Source organism: Lemur catta, chromosome 1 (assembly GCF_020740605.2).
Source record: "Lemur catta isolate mLemCat1 chromosome 1, mLemCat1.pri, whole genome shotgun sequence".
NCBI lineage: Eukaryota > Metazoa > Chordata > Mammalia > Primates > Lemuridae > Lemur > Lemur catta.
The window spans coordinates 189,706,188-189,730,054 of record NC_059128.1 but is presented as its reverse complement, the minus strand read 5'-3'; the positions used below and the strand labels follow the sequence as shown (position 1 = coordinate 189,730,054).

Here is a 23,867-nt window from a genome sequence, read left to right as displayed (position 1 = left end):
TGTTCTCTTTAATGAACTGGAAAATATCTGTGTATTCATCCCCTACCTCCCGCCTCCTGATAAACCAAAGCTGCTACTTCCTTAATAACTCTACCTCCCAAACCCCTCTTAATGCTCAACTATATCTCTGCCAGCTGACAAGACGAGCTGACAGGCTACAAATGAAATCCTGTTCCAGCCTGTCTACCTGTAGGATGAGAAGGGAGTTAGCGAGGCAAGAAGGAAACAGAAGGGCCTGATAAGGGAAAATCAGCCTTTTTTAAAGGTAGATGGGAAACGAGTAAACTGTATCTGATGTCCACTCAAAAACATGAAAGCCAAAGAGTCTCCCTTGCTGGTAGTTGAATGAGTTGTCTGGCAGCCTACTTACCCAATTTTGCTTTGTTTTAATCAGAGGAATGTGGAAGGAAGGAGAATCTCAGTCAGATATGGGACAAAGCCACTTCCAACAGCTATTCGTACACAGAAAAATGACATAGATATGTGCCAACTGTGCTCCCCTCTTTCACCCCATTCTCTCATTCACATATTACATATTTACTGAGCATTTACTGGTGCCACATATCATGGAAACAAAGATAAAAGGCTAGGTCCTTGTCCTCCAAGAGATGGGTAGAGTTTTGATAAACAAAACCAAGTAGGGAGGGCATTCCAGGTAAAAGAAACCCAAAGAACAGGTAGGGGAAACAACACAGACAGAGGTAGGCAGCAGTGTAGGGCATGTTCTGAAATACTGATGGACACAGAGTCCTCACTGCTTGTCCTTACTTGGGCCAATAAATAACACATATCATGTTCTCAGTGTGGAATGCCCCTGCCCTGGAATTATTGCTTCCTTCTTATCACTGGTCTCCTTAACTAAGCTAAGAATGACTATCCTGTTGGAGGTACAGGGTCAGATAGAAATGTCTGAATTAGTTGCTTTTTAAAAAATTATGCATCTTTCTCATTATCTGATATTTGCTACTTAGTTATTTCAGCTGATTCCAGCAACCTACTATAAATATTAATACAAGGTGTTTAGGGTGTTTTGTTTTGGTTTAGTTTTTAGTGATTCTACCTATCTCTATATGCTGAAAGGTTCTCTTTTCTTGAGGTCTGAGCAGGTCATGGAGTCTAAGGAAATAATGCAGGAGACTCAAAGGCTGTGGTTGAGCAGAGCACGTAGGTGGTACCATGACCATGTGTCCCAGATGTGAATATTCTCACTCCTTACCAAAAATTGCAAACTCTACCCACTCTGAGCAATGTTTGCTAGCCCCTTTCTATGCTTTGTTTTCTCCCTAGTACCTACCACTATCTAACCTACCCTACTTTTTTACCTATGTATTGTCTACCCCCCTCCATAGAGAATAAGAGATTTTTCCTATTTTGTCACTACTGTATCCCCAGCACCCAAATTAATGCCTGGCATATAGCAGTCATCCAATAAGGACTTGTTGAGTGCAGGCTGAATTTATGAATCCCACAGAATAGTCCTAATTCTAAATACTGTCACACTGTCCCTATAAACATACCTCTACTTAGATCAGTTGTCATGACTTAGGGTTTGGTAAATAAGGTCAAGCAAAGCATGAAATACATACATGCATAGGTAAAGTAGCTTAAAATCTGCTATTTGTAGAGATGCTTAAGCACCATAATTATATAGATAGCATCAAGAGGCACTAACCCACTGACCCATGTGGTTTCTACACACACTAATCTGTTTCAGTCATTAGTCAATTGGATGGAGTGCACAGTGGCCTGTGTGAAAACACGGTCTAACAGTCATCCCTTTGTCAGGCATTGTGATTTGGCCACATACTTTTATACTTTCTATCTCACCTCTCCAAGTATCTTGTTTAAAAGTAGAAATCCTTCTGGATACTGGAGTATACACACATTTTGTCCAGTCCTGCAACTCTTACCCTTGGAGTTTAAAACACACACACATACACACATCCCTTATACCTTTACACTGAAACATTTTCCCAATGTGTATTTTGTATATCAAGGCATGCCACCCCTAAAAGAGGGGAAAAAGGAAAGAGTAACAAGAAGGAATATTGCTTATCCGTGTAAAGAAGCCTCTTTAAACATCAATTTAAAAAAAAAAAAAAAACAGCCATTGAAAAAGTATCTCAGAGGATAATAGGAGGATTTCTGCTGGAAGCCAGCCTTATAGTGGCTGGCTGCATTAGCAGATACAAAATTCCATTACTTCCCCAACAACCTCAGCAACATTAGTCTCTGGTCAAAGGACAAAGGAGGAAGAGGGAGGGGGAACTGTCCTCCTTCTAAATGGGGAAGGAAATCAGCCAAGCAAAAAGAGTTAGAAAAGAACAATGGCCTCCTAGTGAGAATGCGTGTTAAGTAGGCCAGTATTGGAACCGCATTTTGTTGCACACAAATCCATCGTTGTTCTTTTATATTTTCTTTTCCTTTTCTTTCCCCCTTCCTTTCTCTCCTCTGCCCTATTCACTATTACTGTCATCTCATGTCTGTTTTTTTAAACCATGATATATTTGTTCAATTATTTGTAGACCTACAGCCTCTTCATCAAATTAGCTGATCTCTATTTATAGCTGATAATTCTGTACAGGGGATCTAATGAAAATTCTTGGGAGTGATAAAACTAAACCAAATTTTGCAATGCTGTTTTTACCCCAAAGATTGTTGCCATTATCTAATAAATTTGTTTCAATGACCACTGTAAATATACATTTTCTTTTAAAGATAGTACTTTTAAATAAGAAAACCAGATAGTAATATCAGGAGATAACATTTCCTCAATTTGTTTCATTCCCTACTCCAAGATCACATTACTTGAAAAAATGAACTTTAAAAGACAAAATGATAGAATAAATCTAAACGGACTTTGAATAATGATTCTATCAGGGAAGGAGCTCATCTGTACCTAGTAAGTATAACAACATAAAATGTGCTGACGTATTTTTAGCAATTAATATGAAAAACTGCCAAAGAAATTCATCCATAACTCAATACTTAAGTGTGACTTTTTTTGTTGCTATTAATATATCTTCATGTTCATTAATTTCACAAACATCTTGTTTCATTTATTAAACTCAATTTACCAATTGTTCTAATGGCCTCTAAGGATGTTCAGAAGTATAATGAAAGAAAAAATTATAATAATTATTATAATATCATAACTATAATAATTATAAAAATTATAATAATTATAATTTAAAAATAGCATCTTCTAGCCAGCGTCTAACAAAGACCCCAAAACATATTCTGAGCCATGGACCAAATTTCATGTTAAAGTCCATGTAATTCATCATGTTCTTTTGACAATTAAGGTTTGAACACCCAAACACCAATGCACTCAAATGTTTATCATGAGAGGTTCCCAGTTGACTCATCTCAGAGGCAACACTGTTACTTTCACCTACAGTGGGCCGATGTCTGAAAACAACAGAATCCTGACTGTCATGCCAAGGCATGGGTAGTCAGGCCAACCAAGAGAGGCAAAACTAGCATCTTCTTTCAGCACAAGATCTGGCAGGTGCCACAAGTCTGGGCAGAAAGTGATCAGATCCATGCAAAACAGGTAGGCAGAAAGGTAAGCTCTTGCCTAAAAAATTCTAAGGTTGGCAGAAGCAACCAGAATGAGAAGGGATAATAATCCTTGCTCATACAGTAGAAGATGGCTGCACCCTGCCCTGTTTTACAGCAGTTACTGGACATGGGTTGAGGATTCACAAATATCAGCCAGAGCCATAAAGCAGCTAGCAGCCTTTGTGCATTTCTCCCTCGTGATAAAATTACTTCACTCCACTGGCTCTGAAATGTGTCAGATCTGACACTCTTTTAATAGTCAATTATTCTTATCTCCCTTCCCATCTTGTTATAGTCTACTGACTTAATCAGCACTGCTGGACAAAATAACAAGAAAGTTAAACATTCGTTAAGGGTATTGTTCTAAGTGACTAAGTATTTAACTTCTCTAACTTGTTTCACTGTCCACATAGGGGAGGTAACAATACTTGTTTCAGGAGACTGAGACATAAGATTGAGGACACAGCAATGCATGAAAGCACTGGTCCAATCCCCACATATCATAAGCAATCAGTATAAGCAAGCCGCTATTGTTATCAGTATTTGGGGTTAAACCATAATAAAATACCATTTCTAGAGGTCAAAAAGGTCCAATATTGGCAATTTCATATGGCTCAATCTAAAATTTATATCAATCATCATGATCAATTTAGTAATATTATTACTAATAATGCTATTATTTACACAGACTTTTGACACCTTAAGGTTCTATTTTAGGATCCCAAGTGCTCAAATTTCAACTGGGAAATGTTGACAAACTGGGAAATCACTTCACTGCAAGTGGCAATTTGTCCATCTGTTTATCTATTTGTCTATTTTCCCATAAAGATGTGTCAGGAATAAGGAAAGTCAGTGTACATCAGGATAAAAGAACGTTAAACATAACTGAGCTGACCATAAGTTTTTTTTTTTTTTTGCTACATAGTTTAACCAATTAAGCCATTACTATATTTACGACACTGTCCTAGCCTTGGAGTAGGAAATGAACTTCCAAATTAAGGAAAGTTAAATTAAAATATTTAGAAAACCCAAAAGGAAGAATTTCAAAAACAAAAAGCTGGGCTCAAAGAAATAAAATGAGGATCAAAGCAGAAAAGAGAGTATAAAAATACATATATACATATATATAACATGAATCCTAGAAGATAAAGTTTTTTTAAAAAAACCAGTCTCATAATACCAAACTGGAACCATCTTTTGCTCTTGTTCTGAAAAACATAAATGTGTACATATAGTATGTACAAAAGCACGACTATGGAACAGTTGCCAATGAAGCTTTCAGTGACAGACTTTGATTTGTGGCCATGACACTAATGAGGAAGGTGCACCAATCCATTCACATCCTCTCATCTCGTTCCCCTTATGCTCAAGGGCCCACATTTGTCAGGTGAAGAGCTTGGGTTAAAAGATCAGGCTTAGGCCAGAGAATGAGCAAACTGATGTGCACAAGATTCCAGCCTATGGCCCTTCTCTCACTATGGAATTCCCTGCCCTAATCATATACTAACAGTGATAACATGCATTCAAAACACTACCAACCTTTGATTTACTACTTTAATAAGCACACTGTCTTAGTTCGGGCTGCTATAACAAAGTATCAAAGGTGGTTTACAAACAACAGAAATTAATTTCTCACAAAAAGGAAAAAAATTTAATTTCTCACAGTTCTGGAGGCTGAAGTCCAAGATCAGGGTGCCAACATGGGTGGGTTTTGGTTAGGGCCCTCTTGCAGGTTGCAGACTGCCAATTTCTCGTCATATCTTCACACGGCAGAAAGAAAGCTAACTAGCTCTCTGGACTCTTCTTTTAAGGGCACTAATCCCATTCATAAGGGTTCCACCCTCCTCATCTAGTTACCTCCCAAAGGCCCCACCTCCAAATATCACCACCTTGGGGATTAGAGTTCAACATGTAAATTTTGGGGACACAAATATTCAATCCATTGCACACTCAAAAATAACACTTTTTGAAATTAAATGAGAACTTTATGTCTAGATACAAAGTGTATAATAAAAGTAGGAATCTTCTGGTCTCTTGATATTATGTCCACAGTAATTCAAATAAGCCTACTTACAGAGTAAATCAGACCTGGTCATCTCTATGGAACAGCATTCTTATCAAGGGCTCTAGAGTCAGACTGTCTGTATTTCAATCTCAGGCTTCAGAGCTATAGGACCTTAAACAAATTAGGTTACCTTTCTGCGTCTCACTTTCATCATCTGTAAATGGAGGATACTAATATGTCTACCTCATAGGGTTCTTGTGAGAATTAAATGAGCTAATATATGAAAAGTATTTAGCAGAGTACCTGGCACAAGGTAAATATTTAAGAAATGGTAGCAATTAGTATTACTATTATACTAATTACTTTTGGTCATTTCTATACTAATGATGCTATAAGTATGGGAAATGAATAATGAACATTATAAAGAATTATTATATATGAAGATAAAGTAAAAGTATAAACATAATCACTTATACATTTGTATAATATATTAAGAAACGTAACATTACTTCATACTAATATATCATACATCAACCATTTTTGAAAATTCCCTCATTACTCTAGCCATCTGTAATCAAGAAGAACATTAAGAAAAATCAAAGGAAGTAAACAACTAGATAAAGAACACAAAACATCACTAACTGGTTTCTGTAAATAAGAAGTCCCCTGAATTTCATCTCACCAAAAGCTATACTGGCAAACTTCCAGGAGTCCAGTGTCTGTACAAATTATGCATACTAATTTATGTAAAGCAGTCTTCCTTTTTTTTTTCTTGAGATAACAGAAGATAGTTCCATCTCATTATGAGAAGTGATTTTTTTTTACTTTCTTTGTCTTCCAAGATTCATTTTTCATATTCCTTTTCTGTCTCATGTTTTTTGTTTGTATGTTTTCCCTTTTTTTTTTTTTTTTTTTTGAGACAGAGTCTTACTCTGTTGCCCAGGCTAGAGTGAGAGCCGTGGCATCAGCCTAGCTCACAGCAACCTCAAATTCCTGGGCTTAAGCGATCCTCTTGCCTCAGCCTCCCGAGTAGCTGGGACTACAGGCATGCGCCACCATGCCCGGCTAATTTTTTCTATATATATTTTTTTAGTTGGCCAGATAATTTCTTTCTATTTTTAGTAGAGATGGGGTCTCACTCTTGCTCAGGCTGGTCTCGAACTCCTGACCTCGAGCGATCCACCCGCCTCGGCCTCCCAGAGTGCTAGGATTACAGGCGTGAGCCACCGCGCCCGGCCTGTTTTCCCTTTTTGATCTCATTTTATTTTCCTTACAGATAGCACATTCTAAAAGTAATTCTTCCTTTTAGATATTCTCATTCAATTCTTCTTAATTTCACATTACATTTGGTGTACTGGGGCTGAGGACAATGCCTTGAACATAATAGACACTCCATTACTTGTTAAATAAATGTAGCAAAGCATCTTTGGTCAGCTCAGCCATCTGTAACATTCTTACATCTGGGTGCATGCTAGTTTCATTACTACTAATACATTTTCACCATCATGTAACCATATAAATTACCGCTTATATTAGGGTAATTTCTATTTGACAACATTTCAAAATTGAAACATGTATTCCAATCTATACTGCTCATGGATAATTACTTCATGATACTCAATAAAGTTAAGCAGGAAGTTTATTTATGAAAAATAAATAGGTAATATTTTTAAAAGACAGAGACTTTTAAAGATAGTGGTATAACATTAAATACCAAAGGCACAAATCACAATTTTTGGACCCAGAAATACTCTTGTTACAGGTATTTTTTAAATACATGTAAACTATAAAATACTACTAAAAACTTTTTCCTTTGAGGACCCTAATCATGGGAGGTGTCCTGTAAGGAACAGCAATAACTATAGGAGCAAAGATGACAGAAGACAAGAAATTTTGGTTTATTCAAATGATGGAGTACTTCAGTCCTTCTTTAGAACCAGAATCCTGGGACGGCCTCTTATTTTCATTAAAAGAACAGTAATTTCTTCATACAAAAAATATCTCGTTTGATAATTTGCCAGGAAGTCAGCTTTTAGAAAAAGAAGCTAAAACAAAAAGATTTCAAAAGAATGACAAAATTGTATTGAGTGAATTATCCTTAATCTTAAAAAGCTTATAATTAACAAATAGTACTATCAAAAAGTACAAAAATAAACATATACACACAGTATTACAAATATTTTTCAAGTTATTTAAAAAAAAAGCCTTAAGGTTGCATGGTGTAATATGGAATACAGGCCTTGCAGCCACAAGACCAAAGTTCTGATCTTACCTTTGCCTCTTTACTACAAAGACCACCAAGAGAATTAAACGAAACTACACAGGTAATATATTTAGTGCAGTACTTGACACATAGTAAGGACTCAATGAATAACAATATCATTACTATTAAAAGATGGAAGTAAAATAAGGCACATTGAATATATATTTAGTTTTGTCCCTTCCCAAAATTCTACTAGAATATAATGAGATTAAAGATAAAGAAACCCACAAATATAATGAAGACAGGAGAAAAGTCAGTAACAATAAAATTTTGGAAGGTAGAAAACAGATGAATGAGTCATAACCAACCAAGCAGAGCTGAGAAAGCTGAATCCTCGGTCCACTGCAGGACTTTTAGCTAAGACCTAAGGTCTATTTAAAAGGCAATAATAATAATGGTACCAATTTACCACTCTATGATAATCTCCCTTCCCTCATGGATCTTACAAACTAGTAGATGGAGAAAGACAATTAACAAAATAAATACATAAAACATACAGTATGTTAAACAGCAAAAATTTACTTATTTTGCTTACTGATCAATTACTCCCTCTAGAATGTAAGTTCCAAGTGGGCAAGAATTTTTTTATTGCTGTATCCTCAATAACTAGAATACCACCCAACACATAATAGGCAATCAAAAAATATTTACTGAATGAATGAATAAATGAACAACATATGGCAAAATAAGTTCTTAATAAACATTAACTATTACTATCATTATAATTGTATCTATAGTGGATACAATTTCACTTTTCCAGGGGAAAATGAATTTTGAAAAGCCCTTGTTTTTAACAGTGCTGGAATCCAAATGAAAATTTCATTCCAGAATCTAAACCTCTATCAAGTGATTCTTATGACTTGGACTACTCAATTTCTTATGCTATATTAAATGAGACTAGGTAATATCAATAATCCACACATTTCAGGGCACATTACAAAGTTCAATTTTTAAAAATTTTCTGTTTTGCTATAATTTAAAAGAAGATATTTAGACCAACTAAGATTAAGCAATTTGTCTAAAGTTAGCCCTATTAAAGACTGGTTTAGAATTCTTAAACTCAGAATATCATTTTAGGCTCACTGCTTACCACCTAGTATAATTATGATAATTGGTTTATACTATTGTAGTTCTTTTCATCTACTGTTCAACTTTGCCACCAAGCTAGTTAAGCAGCAATATATCAATCACTTTTGACCAAACCCTAAATATCAAGGCAAGACTTCTGGCAGCTCACCAAAAGAGACAGGGCAATACAAGTTAGAACCATGCACAACTAAAACAAAGGAAGGCTTGGTTTTGCTTGTCCCAAAACATATCAGAAAGAAGTAATAAATGTATGAGGTGATGGATGTGCTAAACACTCTGATTCGATTTTTACACAGTATATATACATATATCAAAACATTACATTATGCCCCATAAATATGTACAATTATTATGTGTCAATAAAAACAAAAATACACAAATAAAATAAAAATGATAACAGAAGAAAGGCAGTCTGACAAGACCAATGGAAGTTGGAAACAAGGAGAGTGAAAATGACTCTACAAGTGTAGGATCAGATTTTTAATAGCATAAGTGCTACATTTTTCTGTGGGCTATACTACTTTACGAAGTTTTAAAAATTATCAATTGGTCGTTTTGGTCAATATTTTGATGTATTAGAAGTACTACTATGTGGGGTAAGGAATTGAAAGAAATGTAGGTCAGTGAGCTCAATAACTCAGCTGGACATCAGATAGATCAAAGGCATTCCAGTTTACTAGGACTATGTCACAAAAACTAGACAAAGGCTTTCAAACAAATACTGTGTCCCAGAAATCTGAGTGAGGTGCTAATTTCATACAAAACATGTCCTAGACTATTCTTTTCATTAAGTTTATACTGGTTTCAACTTTACCACTAACCTCTCTTAAACTGCAGTTTTGTCTGTGCTCCATAACCTTTTCTTTGTATTTGATATTGCTCTTGAAGATTTCCAAACTTCTTGCCAAAACTCAGTGTGCTTAGTTCACTTTGATACCTTTCCAGCATCTGGCAATATTAAATCAAATTCTTTCCTCTTTGAGATTCCCTGACTTATTTTCTGGTTTTCCCACACTATGATTCCATCTCTCTTTAAATACATCTTTTCCTTCCATCCGCTGACTGTGGTCCTTCTATAATACACAGTCCTTGATAAATAGACTGCATTCCATGGTTTTAAACAACAGCTCCACATAGCTGATCCTCAAATCTCCAGTTCCACTCCCTGCCTCTATACTATCCATTCCAGGCTTACAGTCAAGAAAAGAGACTCATCTGGCCAATTGTCTCCTCAATCTATTATAAATATGTCTAAAACTGAACTTGCCTCCTTCAAACCACCCCTGCAGTCAAACCAGCTCCCTTTCTCAACTTCTCTGGCTTCTATCAATGACACCGCAGCTCTCTCAGTTACTAAGGCATAGATCTTCAGTCACCCTTGCCTATTATCTCTCCTTCAGTCTATCAAGGCGCTGAAATCTTTATTTATGGAGGCAAAATTATGACATGACCTACAAAATAAGAAAAAATAAAAATTCCACCACAGAAGTAAAACAATTAAAGCAAAATAATTTGAATATTAAAATACTGGGATTTCCCATATCTTACTACAGTTTGAGAACAGAACACATCCAATTATCTTAGTCATTTTTGTCTTCACAGCCATCCCTTCCTCTCTACTCACCAATAGCACTGCTTTACTTCAGGCTTTCAGTATTTCACATTGTAACACATCTTGCCTCTCTTCCAATCCATTTAACCCATCAACCTCTGACAACAATCAGGCTAAAGCACAAAATTTATCATGCCATTCACTTACCTAAAAACCTTGAGTGCTTCCTGAAACTCCTCAGTCTGGCATATAATCTTATATTCTACTCCTGGAGTTGGTGTTGGGGGCCCTTCCGCTTTAGATATTCTCAGAGTTTACAGATTGAAAGTATCCACGGAAGTATGAGATCAAGAGGTAACTGGTAAATCCAAACCATATCTATGGCTTCCTTTTTATTCTATTTCTCTCCCCCTATTTTTCTCCTCATAACTTTTCTTTTTTTCTACCACCTTCCTATACTTAATGTCTTTTTCACATTCTTCTCTATGCCAATGTCAACAACAAGAATTTATAATCCCTAGTAACTCTAAGAACTGAAGAGATTATTGATCATTGTTCTAATCAATAATTACCAATAAAAAAGACTCAGATATAACAGAATGGGAAGTAAATGGAAAAAGACCTCAGCTATAGAATAACCATGTAACCAAGGTTCTCAATTCTAAAATAAGGTCAGGAGTGAGGCCAAACAAGTTCTCAAATCTGATGATGGAGGCCTCATTGAGAGGGGAAGATGTCTTGCTGTCCATTTATTCAGGAATACAGAAGTAGCATAAATATAACTTCTCCTATTATAGTTTTCCAGATATTTCCCTATATCTCATTAGAAGTTAGTTCTGGGTTTTCCTCCAGAGCAAATAAATGTCAGATAGAAAAGAACTCTGGACAAAAAGAGGCTGTCCAATGTCCTCAATATAAGGTTAAGGAATCTTGGAAAATTTTTAACATCAAACTAAGGATATATTGTCTTTACAGAGCCTATACTTAGTTGGGTTAAAAAAATAGATCCTCTCCCTTTCTTAAATCTCACATTTCAACTGCATTTTCTTAGGCCATATTTGTATCTTCAAAGGAAAGTGAATTTTCTTTTCCATTTCATAAAATGTTTTTCATAGAAAAGAAACATACGAACAATTTCCACTACATTCACACATATTTAAAGCCTCAATCTGAGGTCTATGAGTTTCACCAAAAAATGAAATTGCTATTGATCATATATATATTCACACATAGACACAATACACTCCTTTCCCTGCCCCTAATACTTTTTACTCTTAAGGAGGAGGAGAGAATCAGTTTAACTGAAATCTAGATATTTTAAAACTCCTCCCTTCCTCTGTCTCATCCTTCATTGAAGGAAAAATTAAGGGATCTATGAAAAAGGGAATGCTATTTGTATTCTGATAGTATATTTTTGTGAGAATACAAAAAGTAGAGGAGGAATATGAGGAAGATGACTTCTAGGTAACTGAATTGTGTTTCCATCAGAAGTTCTCTTCCTTTCAGTTTTTGATATCTAACTTAAACACACTAATCCTTCCCAGGGAAAACGAACTTGACAGCATTTATAACCTTTCACTGTTCCAGTGTGTGTCCCTAGGATTGGATGTGTGACCTTTTTCAGAGCCCTGTCCTAGGCAAAATATAAAATGTTAGGTTTGTTTTAGCAATAATTTTTTTCTCTATGTATATTCTTCACCATTCCCCTTCCCTTTGATTATTACTACATGTCCCAGAAATCTGGTGCTCTGTACAGCCTTCAGAAATAATTCCTAATGGTAGAATGAAGATACTATACTATGAGGGAATAAGGACAGTTATTCCTTGAAAGAATGTTTATTAAGCACCTACTATAATCTGGACCTTCCTCAAAGTGTCAATCATTGTTTTTGGGGGAAAAAAGATTCTGCAATCAAAAATTTTTTACACTGGATAAAACAGGTTTCTCAGAAACTTTAATACATTAATAAGAACCCCATCCACCTATCACTCCCCCCATTCACCCTCAACCTCGAGCTCTCTAAGAAGCAGCTCTGACATGCAAGGATTCCCCAGACTTACCTGATAGCACTACTTTAAATCAACATCTATTTACTGCTCTACAAAATGATTTTGGGAAAGTTGTGCTTGAAGAATTCAGAGAAGGCACAAAGCATCTATGTTGGAGTAGAAGAATTATTTTTTTTTTTTTGCTTAATTTTTTTTTTATTAAATGATACATTGAAAGTATAAAAGTTGCCTTGGTACAAACAAGTTACAGAATAATGCATACAAAAGCATTATGGACTACATGTGACAATTCTGTTTAACTTCCATTTTGATTTTATATCAGTATCCAAAATTATAAACTTCAGCATTTTTTCTTAATCTAGTCCTACATGATTGCAATTCCTGAGGTAAACTTAATGTCCACTGCCAACACTCTTGGATGTAAACCAAGTCCCCTGGAAGAATTCAGATACTTATATTCCCACACACAATATAATGGAATTCATAATTGTAATCAGATATTTCGGATTTAAAAATGGAAAATGGTCCCTTATAATACTTCTGAATCTATATATAATCTTAACCCACCAACAGAGCCTCTCAAAATCTTTTGACTTGTAAGTATGGTTTAAAGAGATTTCATTAATAATTTTCTGCACTTAGATAAAAACTTTTGGTTAATCTACAAGGAAAGAACACTGATTAGCATCACCAAATATAAATCAAAAATTTCAACAATTTGGAAAGACAGCACAGAGAATTAACACCATAAAGAGAATGCCAATTGTGCTGACTACAGCCCTTATCACTCTTCCCTATGGAAATCACTTAAGCTAAACGTTCTCAGTGTAGTTGCCCATGCAAAGTTTTATTCTGAACATACCACATGACTTTTGCCAATCAGGAGCTGTCTAATAGTCAGTTGTTTTCAATGAAATGAGTCTGTAGATTCTACATTATAAAAATTTATTTAATAAATATCAAAGCAGCATTTTAGAGATAGCACTGTAATAGCTCTTCCTATTTTTCTATCCCAAGAATAAAAATTAATATTTAACAAGACTTTGAAAGCCCAAACAGTAGAGGGCTGACCCTTTCATGGCTCATCTGTAATTGCACAACTAAAGGCCACACAGAGGTTAAACAATGCCATCTTTTAAAAGTCACTTTCTGGTATTTCTCCCAAAGCCTGTCTCTTCATGCTTATTTCACATTCTTTATATAATAAAATAAACTCTTTGTTTCACTTACAGCAAAATTAAAAGAATTGTCCACTCCCCACCCCTTTTTAATTAAATCTTCCAGTAGAAGCCAAAATGGTCTACGGAAAGAAAAAGTAGACTGTTACCTAGTTTAAAAATTCAACTTTAGATAGTACTTCAGATATTTAAACCTAATTATAAATGGTTACCTGAAAAAAGGTACTTTAAAAAAAAATCAAACTTTATGGGAATTACAATTCTTTTCTGGTTTTAATGTTCTTTTAAAACTTGAATGTTCTTATAAATCTGCATAATTCCAGCTGAAGAAAATTTAATTAATGTGCCATGTCAAAGAGCAGAGCATACGGTTATAGAGACCTATATATTTTTTTAGGAGAATGTACAAGGTACTAAAAAGCCCTTTCATTTCTCACAAATGTAAGGACCTTTAAAATACTTCCGAAAAACAATACATTCTCTTTCAAGTCAGATCCAACAAGCTTGATGACAGTGGCTTTTATTCACAAATGCAGTTAAACATAAGGGGCTAAATGTTTTGCAGAAACTCAAATTTCTACAAAATACAAATATTAGTGGTGCATTTTGGTAACATTGGGACAATAAGTAAGTTATTTAATACATACAATTTTAAGATAAAAGATACCCTAAATATAAGTGTTATCTCTTTACTGCTTGAGAAAGAGAATCTTCAATATTAGCACTTTTCCCCTCTTCCTTTCTTAGGTGATCATCCATTTGCTTTCTTCTACTACGTTGTTTGCCAAGATTTGGGTTTGAAGGCTGAAGTGAAGGCCCTTTCAGAAATGCATTCTGGATGCCATTCTTAGTTCCATGTAAGAAATTGAGCTAAAATTCCATATAAAAGAGGTATTGTATTATCCTTTGATTCTTCAAATGCATTTAGTTCACAAATAAGAAATTGTCTGTCCAGTGGAACTACAGGTTGGCCAGATTCTGCTATGAAGATGGATGCTGTATACTTATATTTATTGAATTCCAAATACTCCCAAATTAATTCATTAATTAGAAGGTTTTCATGAGACAATGATGGTTGGGGTTCATGGTCATCATCTAGGGCACTGAAAACTTCAGCTCGGATCCTTGCTTTTAAATGTCCTCCTAACACTCCCTTTTTTTCCAAGGTGTCCGTCACCATTTTTCAACCAGGAGTAGAAGAATTAGATATAGCCTCACGGAAGAACATTTAAACCAGTTCCTAAAGGATAGGTAAAATATAACTGTGCAGAAATGAGAAGAAAGGTGCAGAGAATGCCGAGTGTGTCTCAAGTCCCTTTCTTTGAGTCATCCACCTACTTCTACCGAGGCAGAAGCTCGTTTACCCTGCCCTGTGCTCCAGACTTAGCCTGCTCTGTGACAGTATCTACTGTTCCGACCCTCTCAGAACTCAACTGCCCAGATAAGCATGAAAATAAGCTCTACAGAGAGGGGGAAGGCAATGAAATGTGCTATTAAATGGGAGAAGAGAGGTAGTTTCTTAAATATTTCCTTAATTTAATACTCTTTTGGTCTGAGGCAGTTACTATATCTTAACCAGTTGCAGTTTTTAAAAGATAAAACCCTAGATAATAAAAAAATCTTTACTTTTCTCTGCATCTATAAACAAAGTTTCTCACATGTATAAACCATACGATTGCCACATTTTACTTGTTTCAGATAGAGATCTATAGTCAAGTTATCAAAAATTATTTTCTAGAATAAAGTAGATATACAGTGTATGCACAATGTTTCACTGAATCAAACTCACTTCATTCACTCTGAATCTCTAAGACAAGAGTTATCAGAGAATAATATTTTTAGATATGAAAATAAAAATTTAGTCCTTAAATGAATGCATGAAGCTAAATCAATGGGCTAAATGTGCCACAGAAGTGTGAGGATGGAGGGGTATTATTTGTTAGTGTTCATAGAAAACTGCTAAAAATTTTTAAAAATTTTATCTGATTATAAAAGTAATGCATCTTCTTAAAAAAAAGAAAAGAAAGCTTAGGAAATATAAAAAAGCCAAAGGAAAAAATTAAAACCACCAAGAGATAGCTGCTATTTAATAATTTTTTAATGCTGAAAGTCAATTGCCTCTCCATAATTTGGGGATTTAAAACAAAATTTCTTAACTGTGGTAAAATACACATAACATAAAATCTACCATGTTTGACATCCAGAAAACTAGAGTTTCCCAGGCCAGTTCAGAAAAAAACTGCCATTTGGCCCTTAAACAACAAGGTCCTTATTAATAGGACCTAAGGGGACAAAAGGCATGGCCTTACAGAATATTTAAGTAATGTATTAACAAGCACATGCTGTCCTGGAAGAAAAAATGCTACATAAATAAATGGCATTCTAAGCATCATCAGCTTTCTTATAAGGTTGGCAGGGACTTTCTCACATTCAAGTTTCTTCACTTCCTGCTAAATGCAGCCATGTGCTAGGGGTGCAGAACTCTAATTTGGCATTTGCTACCTGTAATCACAGTGTTAGAAATCCTGGCCAGCAGCCCCAGTCCCTGACGTCACACACTAAACACTTCCTCTAAGGCCAGACTTGCCAAGCAGTCCCACCCTTCCAGGGAAAGGGAGAACAGCCTGATCTTTGCATACCTTCTCTTGGTTAAAGCCTCGTGGAATCTCATAGACTGAATGTAAGGCTCTAAAGGAATAATTCTATCAAACTTTTTCTCTTAAAATCAAGCAGTGCATAACTACACAGCTAGAGAACTTTCCAGCCCAGTCATTCCAAAACAGCAAGCAAAAAGTAACTTTTTTCTAAAATCACACCCAAAACTTTGGCCTCCACTGAAAAGTACCCAGACACTCTCATGCCAGAATGCAATGTTCTTGAGTCCTCCTAGTATAAATCAGAATTTCAGTTTAATTTCATTTTATGAAGAAAGAAAAAGAAACAACAGTTTAAATCCCTTGCCTAAAGTTACTTGGAAATTACAGTGACAACTTAGGAAAGGGACACTTAAGAAGGATCAAATTCTTTCTGACCCAATAAATGCACACATTGCCTCTAAGAATGAAAAGGGGAAGGTGACAAGAGGGGAGAAAGAACAGTTCTTGGCAGCAAAGCACAAAGGCCCAAATGTTTACATATATTCTGTTAAGTACATAGGCCCAAAGACATGAACAACTTCAGGCAGCTGAAGGACATGGAAGGCACCAAAGTGGCGACCTGAGAGAAAAGTGCCCTCATCAAAGTCTGAAGCAGGAGCCAGCTTTGAAGGAACAGCGATACCACCATCAGGGGACCTGCCCTGGGACTGAAGTGATAAGATGATGCTCACTCAGGGCCACACCAAGTGTCTGGCAAGCCCTGGGTGTTCACAAACCCTTTCTTTCCACCTTGTCCATTTGCACACAAGCCCGTTACAATTTTTTTACAGCTACCAGGCTTTATAGGTGGTCTACTATTTTTTTGACTATAGAATTATCATCTACTGTGATCCTGCTAAGCAGAAGGCACTGAGTTATAACAACCCCAAGGAAGCTGAAGCTTAGAGGACTTAAGTTACTTTTCTGAGGTTCTCCAGGTAGAAAGTCACAGAGCCACGATTCAGAACTAGGTCTGTCCAGCTCTAAAGCCCACACCTTTTCCATGTTTCCACTACACTGACCTTACAGAGGGCACAATTTAGAATGCTCAATTTAAGCTCATAAAAAGATTTCATTCATAATATATTAAAACAAGAGTTGGCAAACGTTTTCTGCAAAGGGCCAGACAGTGAATATTTTAGGCTTTGTGAGCCATGCAGGTTTTCTGTTGAATATTCATTTTTGTTTTCTCTAATCCTTTAAAAAAATAAAAACCATTCTTAGCTCGTGAAGCTACATAAAAACTGGGTTTAGGCCATAATTTACCAACCCCTATGTTAGAAAGCACAATCCAAGCAAGGCTCAGTGACTCTAAGAGATGAGAACTGTAGCACTGACTCAGAGTCTTGATTTACTCCAGTGCTATTCACTTCAGAGTGGGGAGAAGAGAGGGAAATAGAAGGGGATCGGTACTTGGTCTGGTCACTTCGTACACATTCCATTGTTAAGTGTAAGGAACAGCAGCCCCTTAGTTAGACCCGTTCATTATAGGAGTTTTAGAAGTTTAAGTATTTATTTCATTTATTTCCTCTATTTCAATGCCCTTGCATATTCCAATTTAGGCATTAATCTGTCACCAAAAAATCAATGCTTTCTGCAGTCTAATTAGAACTATTTCAAAGGCTCATAACATAATGAACAGAAACCTAGATTTGAGCTGATTGTGGGCTCTTTCAATACAATCAAAGGCCTCTGGGGTTCTATTATTTGAAATTATAGAAAATATTTTCCATTCACTTTATGATACTAGTAAAACAGGCTTTTTAACACTCCCTAAACCTTACAATAACCATCAAGTCAACCTAACAGATGTCACAAACTGGATCCAGTTCATCAACACTAGAGTGCATGATGAGATGTATTTTAAATGACATTCTGCTTTTGTTATGCAAGGCAAAATAATCTACAGTTTATGACCTCCTAAATTTTCTCTTTAGATACTGAATTTGCATCCAGGATTTTCTCATGGGCCATTCATAAGCAAATGCTAGTAGCTATATCCCCCGTCAGTTGGCTGGTTAATCTCTGCCTTGGTCTGGGCAATATAACTTTGGTGCCAGGTCCAAATGTCTCTGGTTAAAATATTTTCAACTCTGCTGATTCATGCCTAGCTGCTTGGTAGCTATAGAGTAGAAAAAGAAAATGGTCACTGGGGACCAATTTAATAGCAACAAACGTTATTTTCCTTGCCAAGCTAAACAACTTAGAAACTAGAAGACTCCAGATTCTAAATATGTACAACTACATGCCCATCTTACAGCTAAATACATAGAGACTGATTTTAATCACAGGAACAGCTAGCAACTTGGGACAGGAGAGAAAGCAATAAAAGCAGCTCCTTTCTTGAATTTTGTCCCTTTTGTACAATTGCATAATCCCCTCTTCAGGAAACCCAGGACAGTAAGGAAGAAAACCTGGCCCAAGACCTACTAACACACATTAAGCAGAGACTGGGAAAAGTGACCCAAGTGCAAAAGCCAGTTACAGAAGTGCAGTCAAGCAAGAATAGTGCTTTCCTGTGTACAAAGGGCATGGTAATGTCAGTCATGATACAAGACACCAAGCAGAGATAGCAGAGGAAGGAAAAGAATTAAGATATGAATTCCTCCTAAGGGCTTGGAAGTGTGCTAGGTATTTTACATGTAGTATATCATATAATCTTCACAAACTTGTAAGATAGGAATTAAGACCCTCATTTTACAGATGAAGAACTGAGGCCCAAAGAAAAACTTACCCAAGATCACACAAGTAAGGAGTGCCAGGCCTAGTATTTGAGCCAAGTCTGTCAAGGATTAAACCTGCCCTTTTCATTCCATAAGCCTTCATCTCCCCACAAAAAGTACAAAGATACAGCATGGAGTAGATGACATTCAGAAGTCAGATAGGCAGGTGATACTGGCAAGCAGTAGGGCTCTAAGCTCAGGCCAGGACTCTACTTCCTCATGGGAGAGATGGCAAGAGCAAGCTAAGACACAGAGCCATTGCTGCTAAAGATGTCACACTTGGCACCAACGATCTTCACAAATTCAACTCCCAAGGCCCAGTGCTATCAATGTGAAGCTAGAAGCCAGGGCACAAAGTAGCTAGAGCGGAGAGCTGAGACTCGGCACCACAGGAGGCCAGGAGGTCACCCTTCTGGAAAGGTAACCTGCACACACACACACCCCGACACACACACACACACACACACACACACACCCGACACACACACACACACACACCTGACACACACACACACGCCCGACACACACACACACCCCTCACACACACACACGCCCCCGACACACACACACCCCCGACACACACACACACCCCTCACACACACACACACCCGACACACACACACCCCCGACACACACACACACCCCGACACACACACACACACACACACACACACATGCCCCCGACACACACACACACACACGCCCCCGACACACACACACACACACACACACACCCCGACACACACACACACATGCCCCAACACACACACACGCCCTGACACACACACACACCCCGACACACACACACACACACACACGCCCCGACACACACACACACACCCCTCACACACACACACCGACACACACACACACACCCCCGACACACACACACTGGTTGAGGAGTTGAAGTTGTCTAAATACTATTTGTTTTGGCCCCAGATTGGCCTGAGAACTAAAGCTGAACATTCAGGTGAGAAGCTCCATGTGAGGAAGAAGAGGGAGACAGAGGCAGGCTTATGAAATAGGGACTGGAAATTTTTTTACGTCAGAGCCATAGTAAATACAGTCAACTTTCCCACTGAACCGCCATCATGGCAATGTTAACAGTAATCTCCACAATCAAAGGAACAGAGGGAATCAGGATAACGCTTTAAGCAACTCAAGGAAAAAAATGTATTTCATCAGAATTAGATCAGAACTCTATATTTCCAAACAGCAGCCTCGTGCTGGCAGAGCTGGGCCTCTGAAGCAGATTCTGGGAAGAACGCTGATGCCAGGCATGCCGACATGGGAAGCTGGCAGCCCTCCCCTCCCCCGGCTGCCAGCACGTGCACCCTTCTGTGGCCACTGCCACCACTTCTTCATCACATCTAATGTATGAAGCCAGTTCCCTGATCATGTGAGCAGGAAAGGAAGACAGTTGGCAGCAGGAGCAGTAAGCAGAAGGACAGGTGACCAGGAAGATAGAATGCCCCCACTGGTGACCTTCCTCTTCCCCCCAAGAAAGGGGCTGCTCTAAAAATACAGGGAGAAAGGAGAGAAGAAGTTCAAAATTCAACCTCTGATTCACTAAGCTATGAAGAGAGATCCAGCTGAGTGCACTAGGCTGACTGATTAATCAGTTCCCTTCTCCACTCTGTGAGGGAAGCCACTGTCTCAAGGCACATAATTATATGCCAAGTGTCCTCAGGAGCCTGAAGGTGACAGCCAAGCTGGGTAGAGCCTCAGACCTGGCTCTTCTGGGCTGGCTGCTTCTCCTTTCAGGTCAAGTGATGCCCCTGTTCCTGGCCTGGGAATGAGCCAGCTGGGGGCAAGGAGCACTCCACAGGAAGGAGAGGGCCCCAGCTCCAGGCCAAGGCTCCTGAGGCAGCCACTATCAGAACTCTACCATATTAATAAGATTCCTGCAGCTCTTCTGAGTCCAGCATCACCCCTTTCCCTCCTATAAGGAGGGAAATCCTGGCGAAGGGAAGTTAGAACAACCAGATCCCTCCCACCTAGCTTCAGTTCACTCAAAGGGGAAAATGGAGTTGACTACACAGAAAATTCTTAGAAAATCTAAATTACTACACCAACAAGGTACTACGGCTGGATTCAATGTAGATAAACCAGCTTTATCAGTGAGATAAATGGGCAACGTGAAAAAGATCATTTGCTTCAGATACAAAAGATTAATTGGAAGAGATTTTCCAATCAGAGAGATAAAAGAAATCTCAAGAAGTTATCTGGTCAGACAGACAGCTTTATCCTCTTCATAAAGCTCTTCTAGGAAAGAGATCACAAAGTGAATATCACTAATAGTCTTTATAAACAAGAAATGATTCTTTAGACATAAATCTCTAAAACTCCCTTAATTTTAAACCAAATGCCTACTACCTCATTCTCAGTGGAAACAAAATCAAGTTACCATTCACAAAAAAATTGCCCGTACAGAAATTTTTTCACCTCAGTGTATTATTCTCCAAAATAAAGGCAATACCAATTCATAAATGTTTCCTCAACTCATTCACTATTTTTTTTTCTGAACGCTCTCCAAACTAATCATGAGCTCAGGACTGATTATTTAATTATTAGACAATGCAGCTGGTCAGAGTTTTCACCAAATTAAAATGGCTTTTATCTCAAGTATGTTAACCACACCTGACACTAGTTAATGTTCTGTTTTTGTTTGTCTTTCTTCCAACTAGCAGCCCCAATATAAAACAAAGAAGATGCAAAAAAGAGAAATGGTTGCATTGGAAACTCAATAAATGCCTAAGCTAATTTATAGAATGCCTAAAAAATAATTCACTTGAAAGTTAAATCAAAATGCAGCAAGGTAGAAAATGGCACATGGTTACATAACATAAACTACTAAAATCACAAAAAGCTGTTAATGTACTGTTAATGACATTGCTGATTAGCTATTTGTCACCAATATAGCTTGCAAAATTGTTCATTCTCGGAGAAACTGATTTCTTGAAGACAGGTGCCTACTTGTTTAAATGCCATGTGTTACCACAGTTAAGTAAAAATGTTCATTTCAGGTGGATTTTCCTACAAATGTTTTAATCACAAACTAAATCATGGTGAATTGCTTTTCTTTAGATTACCTTGGTTAAATACCTTAGACTAGTTGCTCTCAATGTTGGCTGCACATAGGAATCACCAGAGGAGCTTTAAAAAACTACTGATGTATGGGCCCTACTTTCAGAGGTTCTGATTTAATTACCCTGGGGTGTGGCCTGGATATTGAGATTGTTTAAAGCTGTCCAGGTAATTCTTATGTGCAGCTAACCACTGCCTTTGCCAATATTACAACATATCAATAAAAATAATGTATTGAGAGCTTACTACATGCCAGGAATCATGAATAGCTCAATAAACAAAAAAGCGTAGGACAGACCCTGCCAACCAGGCTCTCGATTTAAGGGCATGTAACTCAACAGTTAACATACAGTATGCCTAAACCCTATGACCGAGGTACCGAGAACAGTGAAGGGCGCTCTGCAGAGGGGCAGCTAATACTACCAGGCAGGAAGGAAGAGGTGTCAGGGATGGCTTCCCAAACACCGTGATCAAGCTGGGTTTTGTAGGCTAAGTAAGAATCAGCCAGGAGGAAGAAGTGGGGAAAGATATTTCAAGAAGAGGGATTATAATGCACAAAGGTCCAGAGGCTAGAGATCATGGCCCCTTCCTTGGAGCTCTGTGAGTTGTTCTACAGGTTAGGGAGAGGGTGGATATGAACAAAAGAGGGAAATAAGGATGGAGGGGTTTTCCAAGGTGCCTGGAGGGCCGAGACTAGCAATTTCAATGGGCCAAGCAGGCTGAGTGCAAGGCACCAGCTGGTATGGCAGACCACCCAAACCAAGGGGAGGAGGTGTTGCTTTTTTCCAGCCAGCACAATAAGGACTCAATATTGACACATTTTCCAGGTTTTCCAGGGATGCTGAGAATCTGGTCCTTATGCAAAATTTACAGGCTTTTAAATGCTGAGCAGGACAAATAAACAAGTCTGCAGTCCAGATTCTGCCTATGGGCTGCAGGTATGAGCTATACCTTTTCACTACATTATAGAAAATTACTGAGGAATTTTAAAGGGGGGGGGTCCAATTTAGATTCAAGTACATTTTTAAATGTGAAATTGAATAGCACTTATGCAGGCAGCAATCTGACAAGTCCAATAGTACAAAGTTTTCCCCACCCAGTAATGCTAGTTATGATACCACTGTTCTGAAATTAGTCTCCTACTTTTTCATTTCTCAAATTCAATACAGGATCTTCTTACTTTTAACAATAGGGGGAAAAATAACTTGACAGATAGTAAGATGCTGGTAAAGACCACACTTACTAGGCTTCAAGGTGATATAAATTACAGTAAGTTCTGAATTACATGTGCCAGTGGAATACAGAGGTGGTAATCAAAAATCACAGACGATCTGCCTAGTGGGGCGAGGGCTCCGGCCCTGAGCAGCAATCCTCTGTAGGCTGGGAACACAGCCATTTGCCCAAGCATGGCAGCCTGACAGCAGAGAGTGGAGAATCCAGATGCCAAGAGAAGGTCACCCTATCCCCAGAAAGGACTTTCCTTCTTCCCTGTGGTCCTACCTCAATCTCTGCCCCAAGGTCAATTTCCCAAATGTGAAGGAGGAGACACATCCCTTATACATGACGATCAGTTGCCAAATACTGTAGGGGCCAACTGAAAATGTGAATTCTCCACAGTCTCTAAGAAGTTAGTGTACGTTTAAAGTCACAAGGCAAAGCTGACATGTTGGCTCCCATAGTGCAAATAGAGCACGGACAGAGGATGCTCAAAATATAGAAAGGCACCTGGTGTAAATTTGGCAAAGGTATATTTCACAAAC

General features: G+C 37.7%; 1 protein-coding gene and 2 pseudogenes across 3 annotated transcripts in view; all 3 read right to left on the bottom strand.

The window, feature by feature from the left end:
- LOC123643216 overlaps positions 1–9,869 on the bottom strand; it is a 72,832-nt pseudogene extending 62,963 nt beyond the window's left edge.
- PPM1L (protein phosphatase, Mg2+/Mn2+ dependent 1L) overlaps positions 1–23,867 on the bottom strand; it is a 263,673-nt gene that overhangs the window by 198,635 nt on the left and 41,171 nt on the right. The window lies entirely within an intron of this gene.
- Positions 14,214–15,024, bottom strand: LOC123630227 (annotated as a pseudogene). The gene has a single exon (XR_006732619.1). The product of XR_006732619.1 is annotated as a centrosomal protein 20-like (transcript).